The sequence below is a fragment of the Stegodyphus dumicola genome, chromosome 8 (assembly GCF_044657685.1).
Source record: "Stegodyphus dumicola isolate Sdum_Otavi_A_Nest chromosome 8, ASM4465768v1".
Taxonomy (NCBI): Eukaryota; Metazoa; Arthropoda; class Arachnida; order Araneae; family Eresidae; genus Stegodyphus; species Stegodyphus dumicola.
Window position 1 is genome coordinate 140,933,341 of NC_140775.1, and position 21,063 is coordinate 140,954,403.

Consider the following 21,063-nt stretch of genomic DNA (forward strand, 5'->3'; position numbering starts at 1 on the left):
ATGAAATGTCATGAATAAGAACATGTCATGAAAGGAAAATGTAATTTTCTTCGCTAATGGATCATTTTATTTACTTCAATTCATTTATATATATATATATATATATATATATATATATTCTTGAAAATCGGTACGAAAAGGTTTTTGTTTTATAAACATCCCTGAAGAGGAAAATGCAAAACAATTAACTTCGGTTAAAAAAACCCATTGTTTAAAATTTTTCTAAAATTATTATGAATATAAAATTTCTTTTCCCTTATCGCGTGTCTTTGATTTCCACCTTCATAATTTTTATACTTGTTGCGTAATTTTGAAATATAGCGTATTTTGCTCTCTTTCATAAAATGGTATATATTCATCATCTCAATCTTAGAAATAAAAGTGTTAAATACTATTATTTTTACATTATTCACATAAATATATGTCATCTTTGTATTTTTCTTTCAAGGCCCCAGACATCATTTAGTTTCTTTATGTATTTATATATATGTATATATATATATATAAACTTTGACGCTATATATTAACTACAGAGATATCATTCACTGTTTACATCTTTTTCATTGAAAAGAACATTCAGAAGAAGCTAACAATCGAATGGAAACATAATTAGTTTTTGTTGTAGATATATGCCTGTGCAGCTAAAATTTGGAAAGAAGGGAATACATATATATATTTTTTTTAAATTTAGAATCAAGGAAAAGAAGAAGTCTTTTTCGACATACAGTATAGCTCTAATCATCCGAAAGTTACTTCATTTCAGACAAACAAAAACTCGAATAAATGCATGTTCATGCGGAGTAAAAACTGCTATTCCTACTCTCAAAGAGCACTAAGAACAGGCTTTCATGTTACTTTTCTAATCTACTTTTTTTTACCTTTGAAGAAAATGAACGAGTTTAACAAGTACCTTGCATGACAACTCTATCACATTACTCCTATATGCTGGAAAGATTCGTAATTCTCGAACTGGCATTATTTGAATTTTTTAATAAAGCTTGTTCGTGCAAACAAAGATACTTCTCTGATGAATACCCTATGCTCCAGGCCGCAGTTGCTTGCGATAATATATTACGGATATATGGGTTGTCTTGCGTTTACGTGCTTTGCTATAGTCTGAATCTAAATGATTTCGTAAGCAACGAAATGTATTGCGTCAAAATACTGCATCATCTGTCGGAAAGTGTTTACTTGAGAACTGTTTTCTTTGCAAAATGTTTGCGATTACATTAAGCCATTATGAAACCAATAGGTTTCCCTCAGTTTCAATAACCAATTATTCTAATTTTTGTTATCTTTTTTCAGCTCTTCAACTTCCCCTCGAATTTCCTCGCCAGAATACACAGTAAGCTAAAGTGAAGAAGAGTATTTAAACCGGAAAAAAGAGAAGGTTAGTCGGAGCGTAATTTTGCTAGCCTAGTGTACGTTGCTTTTCTGTCCTTCTCGCTGTTACTCCGAGTTGCTGACACGCTTTCTGGCCGTTTAGTTAAAATCTATGGCCGATATAGGTTGCTGAGTCAGTCTGTTAGTCTTACGTAGTCTAGCACTACTCTTTACCATTTAAATTTATTGTTAAATTATGTACAAGTTCTCACGGCAAGTAGTCGGTGTTATTGTGAGCACGAGGTACGTGAATTTTTGTTGAAGATTTTAAACAAATAAAAGGGGCAATTTAAACCCTTTCCTCTGTGTGCTGTTTTTCTTCACGCCTGTGCGAGAAGTCACCTGGCTTAGTAATAGATCGTATATTTGAATGATAGCAAAAAGGGGGCGATCTCTCATCGTTATCTGCCTGATAAGAATGCTATCTTGGAAAACACTAGTTATTGATTTTAAACAAAGGGAATTGCGATTTGTAGTGCATTGTTGTAGTAGTGTTATTTTCATGCTCATTATTAATGATTGATTTAACTAATTATGATTGAGACACAATAACACGCTGAACAAATACTAATTCAGAAGTCAAACAACAAAAATCAGCGTTATATTTTCAAATTTTCACAGACTAGTTTCAATGGTTTTACCGAACCACCATCGTCAGCTGCAAAAGCGCAAATGAACGTGATAGGATATAATAATCAGATAAGATAAGAAAGCCTGAACATGAAATAAGCTAGTGGTGCCATCTGTTGATGAAACCAGAACTAAAGCATAATTTCTTTAAAGGCCGAAGGAAAAGGTGAATTTGAATTAGGATCGTTAACTAGAACAGCGTTATATTTTCAAATTTTCACAGGACTAGTTTCGATGGTTTTACCGAACCACCATCGTCAGCTCCAAAAGCGCAAATGAACGAGATAGGATTTACATTTAATTTACATTGTCCAAACTAAGCCTTAAAATTTCGTGTCAAGGAACATGAGGCATATGTTAGAAAAAAGGAAACACAGAAGTCTTCTGTTGCCCAACATTGTTGGTCCGAAAATCACACTTTCAATTTTTCTGCTGCCAAAATTATTCAAAAAACATCTTCCATTGAAGAACTGGATTTTCTAGAGGCATTTCACATTTAAAAAAATCTTTCTGTTCTAGTTAACGATCCTAATTCCAATCCATCTTTGCCTTCGGCCTTTAACGAAATTATGCTTTATTTCTGGTTTCATCAACAGATGGCGCCACTAGCTTATTTTCTGCCCAGGCTTTCTTATCTTATCTGATCATTACATCCTATCTCGTTCATTTGCGCTTTTGCAGCTGAGGATGATGGTTCGGTAAAACCATCGAAACTAGTCCTGTGAAAATTTGAAAATATAACGCTGATTTTTGTTGTTTGACTTCTGAATTAGTAATTATGATTGTCTGTGTTCAATAATAAATTAAGCTTGTACATAAATAATTCATAGAATTAATTAACTCTGGGTGTTTAGTGCTAACTTTTGAAATGAATATTTTAGATTTAACAGGTATCTTTTCTATAGTATATAGAACATATACACAAAAAAAATTGATTAAGAGTCTTACGTGGCACATTCACGGTGAAAAGTTACTTCTAGTCTTTAATACGTTTATAGCGACTGTAACAAGTGGTAGCTAGAAGAACTGTAACATGAATATATGTTGAATCATTACTGTCTCAAGGTAAAATCACAGTTAAAATATTATTATTGGCTAGTAAATACGGAAAATAAAATATTTGGAAATTTAGAGAAACGAACAACGTTTCAAATGTAGCTTTTAATACTCGTAAGAAGCTGTTTATGTTACTCATAAGAACCTCATCTTTCCTTTTTTAAATGAGTTTTTAAATAGAAATGGCGATTACGAATGCAATTGCTTTCAAATTGCCTTCCATAACTATAAAGGTATTCAAGAGGCCCATTGAGAGTAAAAAAAAGATAAATATTAGAATTATACTTGCATTTAATATTTCATAAACCTAAATGATTACTCTGAAAATTTGCGACGAATAAAATAGTTAAAGCTGGTGCAATACTTGGTCATTTCTTAGAGCACTTTTTCTAATATAATATTTAATGATAAAGCTTTTTGAAAATAGCTATTTTACCCCTATGATGAAAATTGAAAATTATGAAAAAATATATTTATAAACGGTATAAATATATTGCATCACTTGGCTTTGGTAAATAGGTGTCTTAAGAGAATGTATATTAAGGCGATATTATTATAGGAATTGAAAGATGAGAAAAATTACTAAATGAAAAAAGACTTGCAGGTAATAAAATCTTTTTAATTTCGAAAACTTCACTTTTGTGATATAACTTCGTTGTCATTTATATTTATTTTTTTAGATTTAATAGATCATACCTCATGCCGTCTGTCGTATGCCCTTTAAAAGCGTTGTCATTATCATTATCATCAGCATAAATGTATTTTCCTAAACTTTGTATGCTGTGAAATTCAATGATGTTCATGATAAATGTATGATATTCTTAGAATAAAATGAATGCATTATCTCGATGATACTTGATGTATGCATATATAATCATGTGTTACGATCCTCTCCAGTGAAAACAGAATAAGCAGTTTTAATACACAGTATTAAATAATTCTAAAATTATTAGTTTTTAATCCAAGAATTCATGTTTTTTGTAATGATCTGTGGGTTTTGCTAGAGTAGTAATATGAAAAGCAATTGACAAACGCAGGATGGTAATGCGTTCTTTTTTCTATTATTAGTAAATCCAACTTGCAAAAGAAGTTAAAGACTTTTATAGAATTATCTAAAATAATAACTTGAATATTTTATTTAAAAGAAAGCCATGTAATGTGTTTCTGTTTCATCTGTTTAACAGGTCTATTTTAACACGGTACCTTATACCACAACGACTTTACCTTATATTACTGAAATGACATTAAATTATCTTATATTACATTAAAGAAAATTATTCTGAACAAGATGTAGATAGTTGCATATAAATGACAGTATTTTAGCAACAAAAGAACTGCTGTAGCATAAGTTGTAATTTAGCCAGCTCTATTTAAGTTATTATAACACAATCATTTTTCTGCTGCAAGATAATAAAAATTTTAATAATTTCTCTTCAATAATAGTTTTATTACCAAAGGGAACATAAGCAGCATTATTACTGTAAAATGAGATATTAAAATATGATTAGATGTTTAAAATATTATCCTTGTAATGCTAATATGTTCCTAATTTATCCTAAAGCACATAGTAAATATCAACATCTCACTTAATGTTTCAGGAATATTTACTATAAGGAAAGTTTATTTAAATTTATAAATGACATATATATGTTTAAATATATTCTGGAAAGAAATACAAATCTGTATTAGGGCTGTATGTAATGATATTTTTAATAATTTTGCGCACTGTATAAATTACAATGTTTATGAATGTTTTCCAGTAATTCCTTCTGTCCGTAAGAAAATGTTAGACATTTAATGATAACCTAGTACATATAACTTATTGCACTTTAAGAAAAGAATTTATTACTTCGTCTTGATCGTAGGTTTTATTATAAAAAATGTTATAGTACATACGCTTAATATTTTGCAATAAGAAATTACATTGTTATTCTTATTGTCAGATTTCTGACATTATAACTTATTTTCGAATGTTGTCATTCTTTTAAATCTTTTATCGGTAGTTTTTGTTACATATGTTTCTTTAGATTTGTAGGAGTTATTTTAATATCTTAACAGTTATTTTTAATTTTGAACCACTTTCTATTACTTTCTTGTTTCCCACCTGTAATTCCCTCCCAGAATGAGTTTTCATCATCGCGTTTAATGTAAATGATGCAGAACCAGTATTTATAGGATGTCTCTGTCACTTCCTTAGAAGAGCTCAGAAGTTCTCTACAGAGCGTGTTCTGCCTTCTGGCCACGTCACTGCTGTAAGTCAATCTTACTACATTCGGCCGTATTGTACGTGCCTGTTAGTATTCGCCGGTGAGGTTTAAATAAGGGCACTGTAAGTTACTTCTGTACAGCTTCGGCTAAGTTTAATAAGTTAGAATTTGCTTAGTTTCTGTTTTGTATCTTACGTTCAAGCTCAAGTGGAGGCTTCCTGTAAGCCCCGAGAGGGGCCAACTGTGAAATATTTCCTGAGTTAAATAAAATAGCATTTTAACCCTTCTTTAGAATTTGTTCTTGTAGTTGTCAGAAGACCACCGATTAATCGCTACACTCTTCTCAAGTTTCTAGTTGCTAAGGACAATCCTTTCAATTATAAATGGTAATAATACGTTGCATGTGCTAGTGATAGCTAAGGAAAACTTTGAAGATTACTACATTTGAGCTTTTGAATTCTTAATCAAATTTGAATTAAAATATAATCCTGATTGTCGCAGCTATTGGATTAAATGTTAAATGCTCAACGTTTCGTCTATATTCATAACTAAAAAAGTTGTCAAAGTGTATTTAAAAAACTATACTTTGAAACATAATTATGCATCAATTCCATATCGAACACAAGAATAAAAGTCTTTGAGATATAAATTTACCTCTTATAAAGAGTCGTTAAAAAGTTAGTCTGAAAACAATGAGATTTGTACATCGTTAATCAGCTTGAAAGTCTGTAAATTCAATTAACACATTGCTTAATTAAATATTTTCGTAATAGGGAAAAAACATAAACATGCTAACAATTCATTAACAACTACAAATTAAAAATTGTGTAATAAAAATTAAGCTTGCCAGCATGAAGATGAAAATCAAATTAATTTTCAACAACGACTTTTTAAAATTAACTGACGCTTTGTTTAACTTTGTTTAAAAAAATACTTTTTTTTTTTGTTTTCTATGTGGATTCAGAGAAACAACTTATAATTACTTCCTTTCAGATAAATGTGATCGAATGTTTTGCTTTTTATTTTAGAACGCAAATTGTTTTTATCCCTTAATAAGATTAATTTATGCTCTGTGTAACAAGATTAGCCTCAAAGTCTTTCAACAAGAATAATAAAGATAAAAAATGTTCTCAGAAGATATAAGCCAAAGTTATTAATTTTTTGGGTACGAATTTTTATTCTAAAAGTTTATTTTAGATGTTTGTTTCTGTAAAACTAAACAAGCCAGAATAGAATAAATTGCGATCTTAATCTGTACGTTTTTTCGCTACAAATTTCTCTATTCCAATCATCTGTCTTGGTGACTGGTTCGTTTCAACAATATTTTAATCGTACTTCTTTACAGAATTCATGCTAACACATGCATGTTACGTCTTCAATCTGAAGGAAAATATTAATTAATGCAAAATTCTCTTGGTCATTACAAAAATTATTTTAAAAAGGCAGTAGAATTAAAATATCCTTTGTTTAACCTAGACTAAATGACGAAAAAAAAGTCAGACAGTATCACAGCCTTTGAGTCAGACAGTATCACTAACAAAAGTTAAATTTCTAATCAAAAGTTGATGTAAAGCACTTTAATAGCAGCTATCTCGTCATCAAGAGCAGTTCCAATACGTTCGATAGGATTATAAGAAGCGAATAATTCACAAAACACTCCTGCACTGACGTTTGGTGACTCGATTGAACGTGATCCATCAGTATATTCTCTCAATCACTCAGATCTCGGGTATCGATTTCAGGAGGATATTCTTTCTTATAGCTTGAACAATAGTGTATGATATCAAATGAAAGACAAGTATTACAGAATATAATAACCAGGCTGAGAAGTTTTACAGAACATGCTATAAATAACCATGATGAATTTTATAGTGAATAAATAAAGAAAGATAACGAAAAAATAAAGAAAGTAAGTGGTTGTATGTAAAGGCTGCAAATCGCATTAGAAATGGTCTGTTGCCGATTCCGGCATTTACACCATCAGCATCATTGACTAATACAGAAATATTCATATGGATATGCAATGTCTGGAGGAAATTTAATTCACCACCTCGAAAGTTTTGAATGACTTGACTAGATTCATAACTGAAATTGTTGTTTGCATCCCAATGATGTAAAAGATAATAGTATATAATTGATGTTTCCTTTTTTCAAATACAAAATTCCTGTTTCTTCATGCAAAATTTTAAAGCTCATTTTAGTTATATCGCAGAAACCGCACTGTGATAAACAATGCTATAAATTTATAAATGTATACTTAGTTGGACACAAAAAACGAGACTGGTCCAATAAATCATTGAACTTACAGAATCAGTTCTCCGTGCCATTATCACCTTCAAAGCAGTCCCCTTCAGCATTCACACACTTTTGCATTTGGTGCTGCCATTGCTGGTAACAGTTCTGGAACGAGGTTTATGGAAGGCCCTTCAAGAGATTCTCATTTTGCCTGAACCTCTTCAACTGAGGTTTTAAGCTTCCCTTTAAGCAAGTCGAATTCGGTAAATAAGGAGGATACCCCATCACAGTAATGTTTTTGCTGGTCAGAAACTGCTTGACATATAGGGGCCTTGTTTGTGGGTGCATTGTCCTGGTGCAATTATCACCTTCAAAGTAGTACTTCAAAGTATCATTTCACAACTGTGGCCTTTCCCCCACCCCTAATTTTTTCACGAAGTCTTTCTAGTACTTCAGTGTAGTAGTGTTGATTAACAGTCTGACCACTTGAAACCCACTCAGACATTACAATTCTGTTACTATCGAAGAATACAATTAAGATTCCCTTGAATTTTGACATGCGTGTTTTGTCCTTTCCCCCTGAAAACCGCGTTCGGATGCATTCGGAATCCATGAAAGTCATAAAATCTATTTCGAATTAAATTTCATTTTCCATTACATCAAGGTACAAATTTATCGCAAAGCCTTTGACATCATGCGTCATAATCAAACAAACCATTTTACTACATTTTGAAATTCAACTTTATCCATGCTATATTGATATTTCTTTCATAGTTCTAGCTCCAATATTTTACGCTGTATGCAGCGAAACATTGTTCTTGTGTACATTGCTCCCAACCGATTTTGGTTTTGCCTCATTTAGTGGAAAACGTAGTTCTAAAACTACAGTATTCCCAAACTTTTATGCAAACTTATTGATTCAAACATTACGTGACTTAATTCATCCGTCGCAGTCTTTCTTCTTATTTGAAGTGGGACGAATCCTTAAGAACGCAATGACATTTGAATCATTGCGTTCTCCATATGTTCTACTTTGATCACATATTACTGTAAAAGACATGGATCACGGATGGGTATCAGATCTAGAGCCTCCTCAGAGCGGAAAGTTGCTTTTATTGTCTTATCCTCTTTTAGATATTAAACGAAACTAGACTGTATTCTAGTTACCTATAATGGGAATCTATCAACGTAATGCTGCAGCCCGCAGTATTTACTAGAAGCGCACTCATAAGTTCAGTTTGAAAGGTAATTTCCTTTCGCAAAAATTTATTCGGATAATTAAATGTTGCTTCTGGTTCAATGCCGCTGGTAAATTAGCCAATTGAAAAGAAAGTAGGGGATGTCTGAAAATCTCTTCCTTCCTGAGCGAGTGCGCCTGTTTCCAGTTATAGTAGAACTGCAGTTATCCGAATCAATTGGGACCGAACCCGATTCGGATAATCAAAAAATTCGGATAATTTGAATTTTTGCGAAGAAAGGGTCTATGCACACTTTTATTAATTACTATATGTTGGAATGGGAGGAAAAACTATATTTCAAGAAAAATTGGTCTTAATTAATAAAAATGAAAAGGAATCACTTTTACGTACATGTTATATAGCATACTGAAGAGTACTTACAAGTGCTTAAAGTCATTGCTTGCTGAATATCTCGGCCAAAGTAAACTGTTTGACTGTCTTCATTCGTTTCCGGGCAGCCAAGGCACGCATCCGCTTGGCAATGAGAAATTGTATGTGGCCACATTCTTAATTTTTTTAATTGTGTAAGTGATTCGGATAATCAGCGATTTGAATAATTAGAGTTCAGATAATTGGAGTTGTGCTGTACTAATTCAAAATGGTGATCTAATTATTACATGGACATTACATTATTATATGATTTGTTATCTAAAAACGTTTTATAATTTTCAACAGTTGGCCTTGCAGAGAAAAGTAATAGGAAATATATATTTAAAAGAAAGAAATGTCAGTGATATGGCCCAGAATTAAGACACCACTCCAATAAAAATACGTAAATGACTACAGAATAGAAGCTCTTGCTGGAGGTCTCTAAAGCTTTCCCAATACTTATTTTCCTAGAATTTGGTATCTAGAGAAATATCTAAATAAATATTTCGATAATGCATTAGAAAGGACTCCTGATTTTATCGTTCTGAAGTATTTTCGCAGTGTCATCGCACTTTCTCCTGGTTACTGATTGGTACTAGAGCAGATCTGACAGTGTAGAGCTAGGATACTACTGCAGAGTACAATTGAATTATTACATTTGCTTGTGTTATTTATTCTCTATTTTGTGTCTAGGTAGTATTGTGTAAAAGCAGTCTAAAATATTGTCATGAAGATATCTAATTTACTAGTGTGCCGACTGTATATTCAGAAATATTAGAATTCAAATTTTTTTCAGCAAATTTAGAACAGATCTGAAAATTTATCAATCTGGTATTGATAAAATATAAATATTTCGAGGCAAAAGTAATTTTAAAAATTTTAAGCTTCATAAAATATATTATATCTTAAAATTAATGTCTGCAGGAATAATTAATAACTAGTAAGGTTTTGAAAATAATTAGAAAAAGTGGTATATCATACTTATCTTAAAAATAGTGGTTATAAATTGCGAAAAATAACAACAGAAAAGGATGGGAAATGTGACTTTTTTTCTTACGGTAGGGGGATGGGGCATTTTCTAAGGATTTTCTTCTTTCTTACCGATTTGTAAATGGAACGTTTATCCGCATGGCAATCAGTAGCAGTGTTGCCTGAAATGTTTGACTTAAAGTAGCAACAGAAAAGCAGCAAATATTGTATTTTATGTGAACGAATATTATTTAATACGGCATTCATTAATTTATAAAAGTCACTGGACACTCGTAGTTCAACATGGGTTCGATTCTAGGAGAACGGGTTGTCTGCATGGGCGTTTTCGTAGTTTTCTCCATATGTAACATTGATACCGGCCAGTTTTCCTTAGAACGTCCTCCAAGAAGGCATCCTTCATTTCAGGCAGATAGCCCTTGAATGCTGTATTGTCCAATAAATCTATATACCTATAAATCTCTATACATTAATTTATAACATAAGAATGAAATTTTAAAATGTTTTATATAAATTTGAAATATATTTAAGGAGCGAATTTAGAAATATTTAAAATATAGTGATAATAGTAATAAAATAGTAAATATACTGCTCAAACTGCTTTCGTTTCAATAACATTTTAAATCTTATACTTTCTTATTCATCTTATGTTATCTTATGTTTCAGCATCTTTTGAATTTATTTAAACCACGCAGAGTTTTCCTCGAAATTTATTTCTTTCATTCTAAAAATTTTTTAAAAATGTCCTATGATTCCAGTATTTAGAATATTTTTCGAAAGGTTAAAATAGTTAATAACATTTCTATTTTCGCTTATTGGGAAACTGTAATAAATACTTTAATTAATACACGATTTTCAGTAAGACAGTTTTCCAGTTCTTCTAGCTTACATTTAATACTTGTCCTTTTTTTGAAGAAATCTTCTTGATTATACGTTACAGTTTCGTTACAAATTACATTTCTTCGCTAAATCGTAAACTGCGAACGTTTTAATTATTTAATATGAATATCATTAGTATTAAATTAACCCTATATGATTAATTAAAATTACGTAAATTTAAAGTGAAATTAATATTTGAAAATGAAACTTATTATTCTTACACATCTATTCCATTTAGAAGGCAAGTAAAGGGAGGTTTTGAATGTAAGAACTCAATAAAGAACTCTATCTGAAAGACCTTTTCTTTTTATAAATCCAGAATTATAACATTTTTTTGACATCATAGGAAATGTTTCCAGAGAATATAAGCTAAACTTAACACAAAGACTGCAGAGTCCATTTGGTTTTTTAGGCCAGGAAATACTTTAAATCTACTTCCAGTACTAGATGAATATACTAACCACTTACAGCACGATACGGAAACGTGGAAATCCAACTGTCCTCTCAAAACGTTTCGAACCACGTAGTTTTCACTTTTAGCAGTGCATGTTAACCACTTAGACTATACAAATATTCATGGGGGATATAGTAATTCTTCTTGGAGGTAAAGTATACCTTGGTTTTTATTTTTATTTAAGAAATGTGGATGAAGGATTAGAATTTGTCAGTATTTGTTTACACTGAACCTCTTTGACACGCTAAAAAAGTTATGTTAGATTTATACTCGACTGTTTGTAAGTTATAGTCAGATAATTAATGTATAATCATGTACCATTTCATATAATCTAATTATTTTGTAAACTCATATTATTACTTTATAAGGAATTTTCTTCCTCCTTTTTGCATGTCTTTGTGGTGTAACGGTTAACACACTTGGCGCATATTCGAGTCCCGGTGAGGTCGTTACTCATTTTTCATGTCTCTAATATAAAAAAAAACCTAATGACTCTAAAGCTTTATTTTCGTTTGTACAAAACAATGAAAATTGTAAGTCAAGAATATGAACTTGAAATCTAAATCGAGAAACCAAGAGAATCAAGGGGCATAACAAAAGCGTTATAGAATAAAACAATTGATAAATATCAGCAGAGAAACATCAAGTTGTTTAAATTTCGAAACTCAAGTTACAGTAACAGAAATTTTCTAAAACTCATTTTTGTAACGGTTACGAACATCCCCAGAGGCATTCTCACAACAGGATTTTCCAAATTTCATTTCGTTTTCAGAAATGATTATTACCAAATTCTGTATCTCAGTGACTTTTTCGCAATATTGGAATTCCCAACGTTACTGATTGATTGTAGATCAGATCTGACATTAGTACATCGTGTATATACCTTATCGTATGAAATTGCGTTTTTAGATTTGCTTCACTTATTTTGCGAGCTATTTGCTCCCTTCTTGGCGCGTGCCTACGATTGGCAATCAGAAGGTCCGAATTTCGAGTTCCAGAGAGGGCACTACACATTTTTCAATAAATCTATATACTATATATAGATTATATATTTATTGTACATCATGTTGCATCGATAAACATGATGAATCTATAATTTATACTGAAATCCGTAAACAAGATTTAAATTTTTTGTGAGAAAATTATTCCATGAAGAAGAGTTAAAATTTATTTGAAATTGTAAATTTATAGTGTTTTTGTTGATTTTAAGACTGCCTACGACTCAGTAAACTGAAAATATTTAATTGACAAAACGTAGAGTTAAAATTAAGAATAATCTCTCAGAACCTATTGTTGTTTCAAATGGGCTCAGACAGGGTGATGCACTGGCCTGCTTGCTTTTTAACCTTGCCCTGCGGAAAATCATAAAAAACTCCAACATTAATACTCGTGAAACTATCTTTAACAAGTCTGTTGAATTTTGCGTTTGCTGACGATATTGACATAGTCGCACGCACTCCCGAGTCACTTAGAGAGGCTTTTACATCTCTAGAGGCTGCAGCCAGCAAAATGCATCTAGCAATCAACCAAAATAAAACTAAGTACATGCCATGTGGTAATAATACCAGCCCCTATTTTGAAATAGGGAATTACAAATTTGAAACTTAGCAAATTTAAATATTTAGGATCAGAAGTTGACACTCTCATTGATTTAATCTCTGTAATCCGTAATAGAGTCACAGATGATAACCGACGTTTTTCCGGTCTCAAAAAATACTTGAAGTCTAACTTCACTAGCAGAAAAACGAAGATTCTAATTTACAGAAGCTTAATCAGAACCATTCTTACATACTCTGCTGAGACCTGGGCAATGACAGAAAAAGCTAAAAGTATCATTTCTATCTTTGAAAGAAAACTTTAAGTATTTTTGGTGAAGTATTTTTGAAATTAGGAAGTATTTTAGGATTATGAAGTATTTTTGGTGACATAAAATGTAGCAATATCTGGAGATGTGTTATATAAAACAATATAGAAATTTATACTTAATTATGAGTTGGTAACTGTGTGTATAAGTCACTTAACTGAACATATCAATCAATATTGTAACAATAAAATTCTAAGTATGTGAGCAGTCATAGTGAAACATAAAACAAAATATGTAAACAATTCAATATTGCGTTGTGAAAATTTTTGTTAACCCGTTCTATGTTTAAGGTCCAGTGTAAAAGTTAATTACAATAAATACAAACAGGTTAATATAATCAAACTAACGTTTATTTATGGTAGGAAAATATTATGATTACAAAACAGAAGAGAGTCATGACCTCACTATACTTTACAATTAAAACGTGGTGGCTGGATCAATTAAAGAACTAATTTGAAAACAACAGAAAAGGATGACATACCCTTCTTTAACATACATAAATATATGTTTCACAAATCCGGATTTGGGATCCATCATACATTTTAGTTTTGTTAGAGTACTTGATAGGGAACATTTTTTCTCAAGGAAAACTTCGGATAGTATCTGAAATTAGAAAACAAAAAAAGGTTAGGTTGACGAGATTCAACAAAGCTATTTTTTCGGAGGCCAGGCTTCCCTCCTATTACTGCTTCCAACCAGTAGGACACAGGTCTTCCCTCCACAGGCCATCATGACAGCGTAAATTTTAGGAAGAAATATAGGTGTTGCAGCCTCACTTCGGTGTTGGTTATTTTACGTTGCTACGTCTACGATGAGGCTCACCTCCAAGCTTCTCGGCCAAGTTGACATCTTTTATGTTCTCGTGAAATTTCTTTTCCTCCGTCTCTCTTCTGTCGTCTCCGTTTCTCGAAAAAAAAAAAAAAAAAAAAACTGCGCAGCCGCTTTAGTAGCTGGCGCGTTTTTTGAAAACTTGGCGTAGATGTTGACTAGCAGGAAGCCAAAAAAGGGCAACCCAACACTAAGGATATTCACGGGAAGGGGTTTCCCGACTACCAAAAGGAGCCGTTTCTCGCCATTCCATCGTTCAACTTCCAAGGCCACACCAATGTGTCATCAAAACTGCAGGCGGAAAAAAGAGGGGGGAGAAACTAGCCTCGCTCCAGGGTCCCAGTCGATAATGCAGATCTTCTATCTCAATGTATATTTTCCCCCACCATAAATATGCTGTAGAACATCACCCTGCTAGCCTGGTCCAGCAAAACAGGGTCCTCTTTTCGTGAAAAACACATGGTAAATCTATCAAGCATTTCGCCCCCCACACATTGGAACCATGGAGGTAGGAAAGGGAGGGGGGCCATTCCGCGCTAGAAGTGAAGCACTGCTTTGAAGCTTGGGTCACCAGACGGGGTGTTCTTTGTTTACATTCAGAAGCTCGCTTGACAAGATTCTGATAGTATTTCGACACACGACAGTTCCATAGAAATCGAAAAAGGGACACTCTCGCATGAAAGAAACATTCATAGTGTGATGGATAATAGCAATTTGTATAGTTTACTGACATTTACGCAAAAATCACATCTTGGTTATTTTTCGATAACTAACAACAGCGATTTTGATTATGAATTTGTTTTATAAAATTCTAAGCTGTTGCACTACAAAAATATAGATTTTAAGAAAATTGCTAAAAGAGATCTGCCAAAATTTATTTTCTAGAAGATTTGAAAAATTTGAAACTTGATGGCTAAATGTAAATATAAAATTATGTATGTTAAAATATTTGTAATTAGGCACATAGGTCAGATTACGTTTTTATTAAATAGAGTAACGCATGCAAAGGCTATCTGCCTAAAGAGAGAGATGCCATCGTGGAGGAATTTTGAAGAAAAACTGACCTTTCAGTGGGTATTAAAAATAATACTTATAATTTTCATTCAAATTATATTCATATATATTTTTTATGTAAAACTTTCGGGTGTATGCTAAATTAGTGTAAATTACTTTACACGTAAAATATAGTGAATGCACAGAAATTAAAGATTTGCACATGCCGGAAATGATAAATAGGAAATATGTATGGGTATTTATGCATGTGCTTGCAAAAAGCATGTATCTGCCTTTGACAAAATACTTAAATATTCATTAAATTATTTATAAATGTATTTGAAATGAAGAATTTATTCACTTATAAACAACTGTGAAAGTACTGTGAAGAAATCTAATGATTAAATGTATCTAATTTATAATGATTATAAATGTTATCTAAATATATAATAACCTTAATATTGAATTGTAAACATAAATTGAAATCCTGTTGACAAATACGTTATAAAACTATTTAAGCAAGAATTGTTCGTATTGGAAAGCAATCTGTTAAAAGGTATTGTAAAGCAAATGCTATGAGATGCGCACTTAAGAACGTAATAAAGAGTTTTGGAATATGTATTGTTGAAATGAAGGGTAAAAAAAAAAAAAAAAAAAAATCTGATAAGTATAATTAAAAGAATTATTCCCTTTACATTTTATAATAACTCAGTTACAAATTTTAAATAATACTTAAAAAAAAAAAAAAAAAAAACTTATTTTATTCCCTTTCAGAAATGTTCAGAGAAAGTCAAATACTATTTAATACCTATTTAATTATTAGGAATTAGCGAAATACTTATTTAAAGTATTTCGCTAATTCCTAATAATTCTCTAATTTAAAATGAACCGAATAGAGCATTAATTATAAATTGACTTACATTTTTCGATTTAAAAGAAGCCAAAAAATCATGTCATATCTAAGAAAGTATTTTAGGAAGAAGCTCTAAATAGAAAAGAAATAATGCATAATTTTAATATTAATAATACAATAAACTTTGATCTTAATTTTTGTACCTTAATCGAATAAAATCGAATTACCTTAATTTTTGTTTCTAATGTAATTAACGAAAACTTGTGGAAATATTTCATTCAAATTAAACCATTCTGAGAAAACTGTCCTGTGAAAATTATAGCATTTAATTCCGTTCAGAATGAAATGTTGTTTAAAAATATGTTGTTTTCACATACTTAGGACTCTGAAGTGTTGTAGAAAAAGAAAATATATACATTTATATGTATATTTGCGACGTAATTACAAAATATTTACACCCGAACGCGTCAAATCCCATAGAACTCAATGGTAAATGACCCAATGTTTTGGTCACCACGTAGGGATCGCCGGTGCTTCAGAGAAGGGTACGGAGAAACTTGTTTAGGGCGACTCCATCTTACTTCCTACCTCCATGATTGGAACGCTTAGTAGAAAGGAATTTTGGGGTGCAGTACAATTGCTTATAAGAATTTCCGCTGGAAGGAAAACCCAGTCGAAGGCAAGGGGTGAAAATCTCTGAACTAAGTTAATACAAAATGACTTTGGGAAATTAAAAAAAATGAAGCTACTAATTACACAACATTATAATTCATAATAAAAAGGTCAACACTGTAATAATTGTTTCCTCAGCCACAAATTGAGACTAAACACAATTTATCCAAAAAGAAATACAAATAAATTCAAATTATTTTTCTTCTACCGCCAGTCAGAAAGTATGTATTCGTTTAACGTTAAAAGAAAGAAGGATACAAATTAAATTACTCAAGGTTAAGAAAAAAAAATTAACACACCAAAAGTGCAACAGCAAGGCTTTAAAGTAAAATTAAAGTTAAAAGTTAAACAACCTTAAGGACTAGATACAAAACCAAAAATCTCAAGTCCCTATACTCAAATTAAAATTAACCAACTTCAACTCACAACTTTTAAAGCAACCTAACCAAAACTTAAAGTTTACAAAAGTTACACTTTAAACAACAACAAAAAAAAATTAGAACTTCATTTACCAATCAAAACTGAAATAAGCAAAACAACGTAAGCTTTAAAAAAAAAAAATAGAACGATTAATACATAACAGAAGGAAGACTAACTCTGAACTCTATAAAACTTCTAAACAACTAGATATAGTAAAATATATAAGGATTCAGAGAATTAAATGAGCAGGACACCTGTGCAGAATGGATGAAAATCGTGTAACTAAAAAGATCTTTTCGGCCAGACCATTCGGCACCCGAGAAAGAGGGAGACCTAAATTTAGGTGGCTCGACTGTTTGGAAACAGATTTATGAATTTAAAAAATAACTAATTGGATGTCCGTAGCCAAGGATAGAAGAGTTTGAAATTCGATTCTGAGGAAGGCAAGAGCCCATCCTTGGCTTTCTGGCCATTGAAGAAGAAGAAGAAGGAATTTATAGTGCATAGGTCAGTGATTAAACTAAATGTACAAGTATCATCCCTTTATGAAAACAGATCGTTCATATGACACATTTAATAAGAAGAAATGGTGGAAAGTAAAGGGACACTTACATGAAATATTTAGTGACGAAACCTTTGTGTGTTCCATAGTTTCCAAGAAGAGCAGAACCATTATATTAAGCTAGACAACTATAGAAAGAACAATTAAGATCTAAAAAAAAGAGCTCCGAAGTCGAATTAAATGATAATATATAATGCAGTTTCAAATTTCAAAACTAACTAATACACAATGAAGGCTTAGATACTGTGGTTGAGATGATGGTGTATTAATCTGAATAGCCGGAGATTATTGAGGCAGAACAGTGAGTCAGAAACAGTCAGAAATAAAGAATTTTTATTTTGAAAGACAGTTCGCCTCATTGTCTTATATTCCTTCCCTTTCTAGAAAAACAAATTTTGCCATTCTTTGTATAGTTTAGTTGACGGTAAAGCTTTTGTTGCTCTAAAATATGACACTATGACGAAAATTATTAATAATGACGTATATTCTCGTCATTCTAGATAATTTTACACAAACTGACGTAAAAATGGGAGCATGCTTAAAACGTTATAGAACAGTTTGTATTATTCTTTTAAAAATTAAAACCTGTAATAAAACTGTAAGCGTGTGCGCTTGTTTATTGTTATATTCGTACTTTCTTTCAAGCACTGCATAAAACCAATTTGTAAAAGTGAAATGATCACTGGAGTTCTTTATCGTTAATGATTCGGTGCTGGTTTTAGCTGTTAATAGCGTTAACTTTCGTTTCTAATAAAAGCCGAGTGTCGCAAAACTGTGTAAAGTATGTGATATTCCATGATACAGTTTCGCTATTCCGTGAGACCGTCTTGTTTAGCAACCAAATATTTAAAGTCACTGAATACTGATAGTTCGACCCAAGTGTGGATCCAGGTAAAACAGGGTGACTGTATGGTTGCTTTTTTTTTGTGTTTTTCCCTATGTGTAAAGTGAGTATGAGTCCGTTTTCCTTAGAAAGTCTCCTAGAAAGGCATCCTTCCTCTTAGACAGATCTCCTCTGCTTTGTTCATATTTAAAATGACCTCACTAGATCATTATGCTTTTTGAAGCCTTAATACAAAAAATCGTAAAAAATCAACAGTGCTTTCATCAGGATTTGAAGGAAAGGTCTTTCAGCTGCTAGCCAGAAATGCTAACGATTTACATACATCGAAAAGTACCCGAAAGTAAGACAATAATCCTAATTATCCCCTACTTAAAGGGTAACTGAGGAAAAGCACAAGTTCGCCGGTTTAATACCATGAACCTGTCAATTGCTAGCTGGACATATTAAAATAAATGAAGAAGAAGAAAAACCAGAATCGTAACTCTATCTCTTAAACAAAAAAGAAACCAAACGAGCAAAAAATTATACGATAAAGCTTTTGTGAAATTTAGGAAAACGTTGATTGGTTTACATAATTTTAAAAACTTTGGCTAATGGAATTAATAGGTCGATAGGTCAACATTTTCTCGAAATACTCTCATCTTCCCTGAAATGTGCTAAAAAGAAGTTGCATGTCGCTTAATTTTTAAATGTAATGAGGTCTTTTTTTAATTGATACATAAAGTGGAAAACATTGCCTGCTGCCCTTTGTCAGTTGAGCTAAACTGTTTTCTTTTGTCAGTTGAGCTAAACTGTAAGTTATGACACTGAAACTTTTATTCTTTTCTGATGACATGATGACATAAGAAGACACTTTTACTTGTTGCAGAATTTATTCTACCTCGTATTAATGGAAACTCTGACGAAAGAAAGAACTTTAATCATCTCAGTCATGATCGATCATTTCAAGGATGTAAAACTTTACATTGCAAAAAATCAAAATTCAAACATTTCAAAATATATTCCAAGATCTTTCACACAACGTTAAACATAACATACAGTATTACGTTATTTCTTCGACTTCTTTAGAATTACTCATTTCCATTAATTATCCCTGTCGCAGCAATATCTACACATCGAGTTGTCTTAAGAGAAAGCGCCCAGTTGAATTCTGTAATTGATAATATCTGCCAATATCAAATCAATTATAAGCAGTTCTGCTTTTTTCTTCTCCCCCATTTTTTACGATTACATTGCAAAGCAGGACAAGCATGGCTTATTAAATTAATATGTGTTTTGTTTTTAACAATTAAATTGTATCCTAATCGTAGAAATAGGTTTTAGTGTATTTTCTCTTTTCTCATTGTAATACAAAAATTTTAGCTGCGCTGTGTAAGGACTGCATTATTTCAAGAACATGCTGCTAGAAATTGATAGCTCGCTCCGTTAGGTGGCGCTCCGAGCATATTATCTCTGTAGTTATTCTATAACATAATGGAAGGACGAAGTTGTTAAGCCGAACAATAATGAAGGCGTGTGCCTAATAATAATGCTTATAACCATTGTATTAAATGTAAATAAATCTGTGCGTATTAATAACGAAGCGTAATCATCATTTACCTTCGGATTTAATGCTCTCTGAATGGTAATGAAAATAGTTACTAGACATGCTTTAAGAACTATTAATGCATTCCATATTTTCTTGAAAAGTTCTTTACCGTTTGATGTGCAAAATACTCTTTACTTTAAGAGAAAAACATTTTTACTTTATGCCAAAAAGTATGTTTACTTACTAAGAATTTTCTTTTCAGTTGCATTTTCAAAATTCAGCAATAGTTTTGGCAAAACCCTGCATGTGTAACATCACTTCACGTAAATCTTGAAGTGATTTTCTGCACAGTATGTTTTGTTCTCATATAGATGTAAATTATTCTGTGATATAATCAGAAAGTTGATCATTGAAAAATTAAGTTACTGGGTCGCAGTGATAATAACAAATTAAAAAAAAACTAAATTTCAAAAATCTCTGCAAGAGGAAAAACTCCTGTTTTTCTTTACAGCTACACATATTCACTTTCTCCACTCACATTCTCTCTCAACTGTTCTGTGTCTTCCTGAAAACGGCATATTAATATTTACTCCAAACTTGCACACGAAGTCCCAAAGCGTTTTCCATTTTTGTATGCATCTGAAAGGATTACGATTTGTATCATCAATGCGTTTCTGTTTCAGACTAAGACAAGTAATAAGACCGTCCATACGGTATAGAGATTAGGGGAGCATCCTGCAGTACCGAAGGACCCCAATTTTGACGGGGGGCTAGGGTGCTCTCACTCACAATTAGGGTGGAAGCAGAAGTCCAAACTCCTTGGGGCTCTGGCACCCAATATTCCATGAAATATGGACTCAACGGTAACAAAAAATAAGTAATACTTTTTTGGTATATGCATGTTTAAGTAAAAGGCTGCATTTAATTAAATGAAGTCGTTAAATAATAAACTTAGGCATTAAATATTCTATGATCTTAGCAAAAGAGCATTTTAATGCTAATTCAGACGCGAAATTTTTTACCTTTTATTTTGCAACAATAACAATTGCAAAACAGATCAA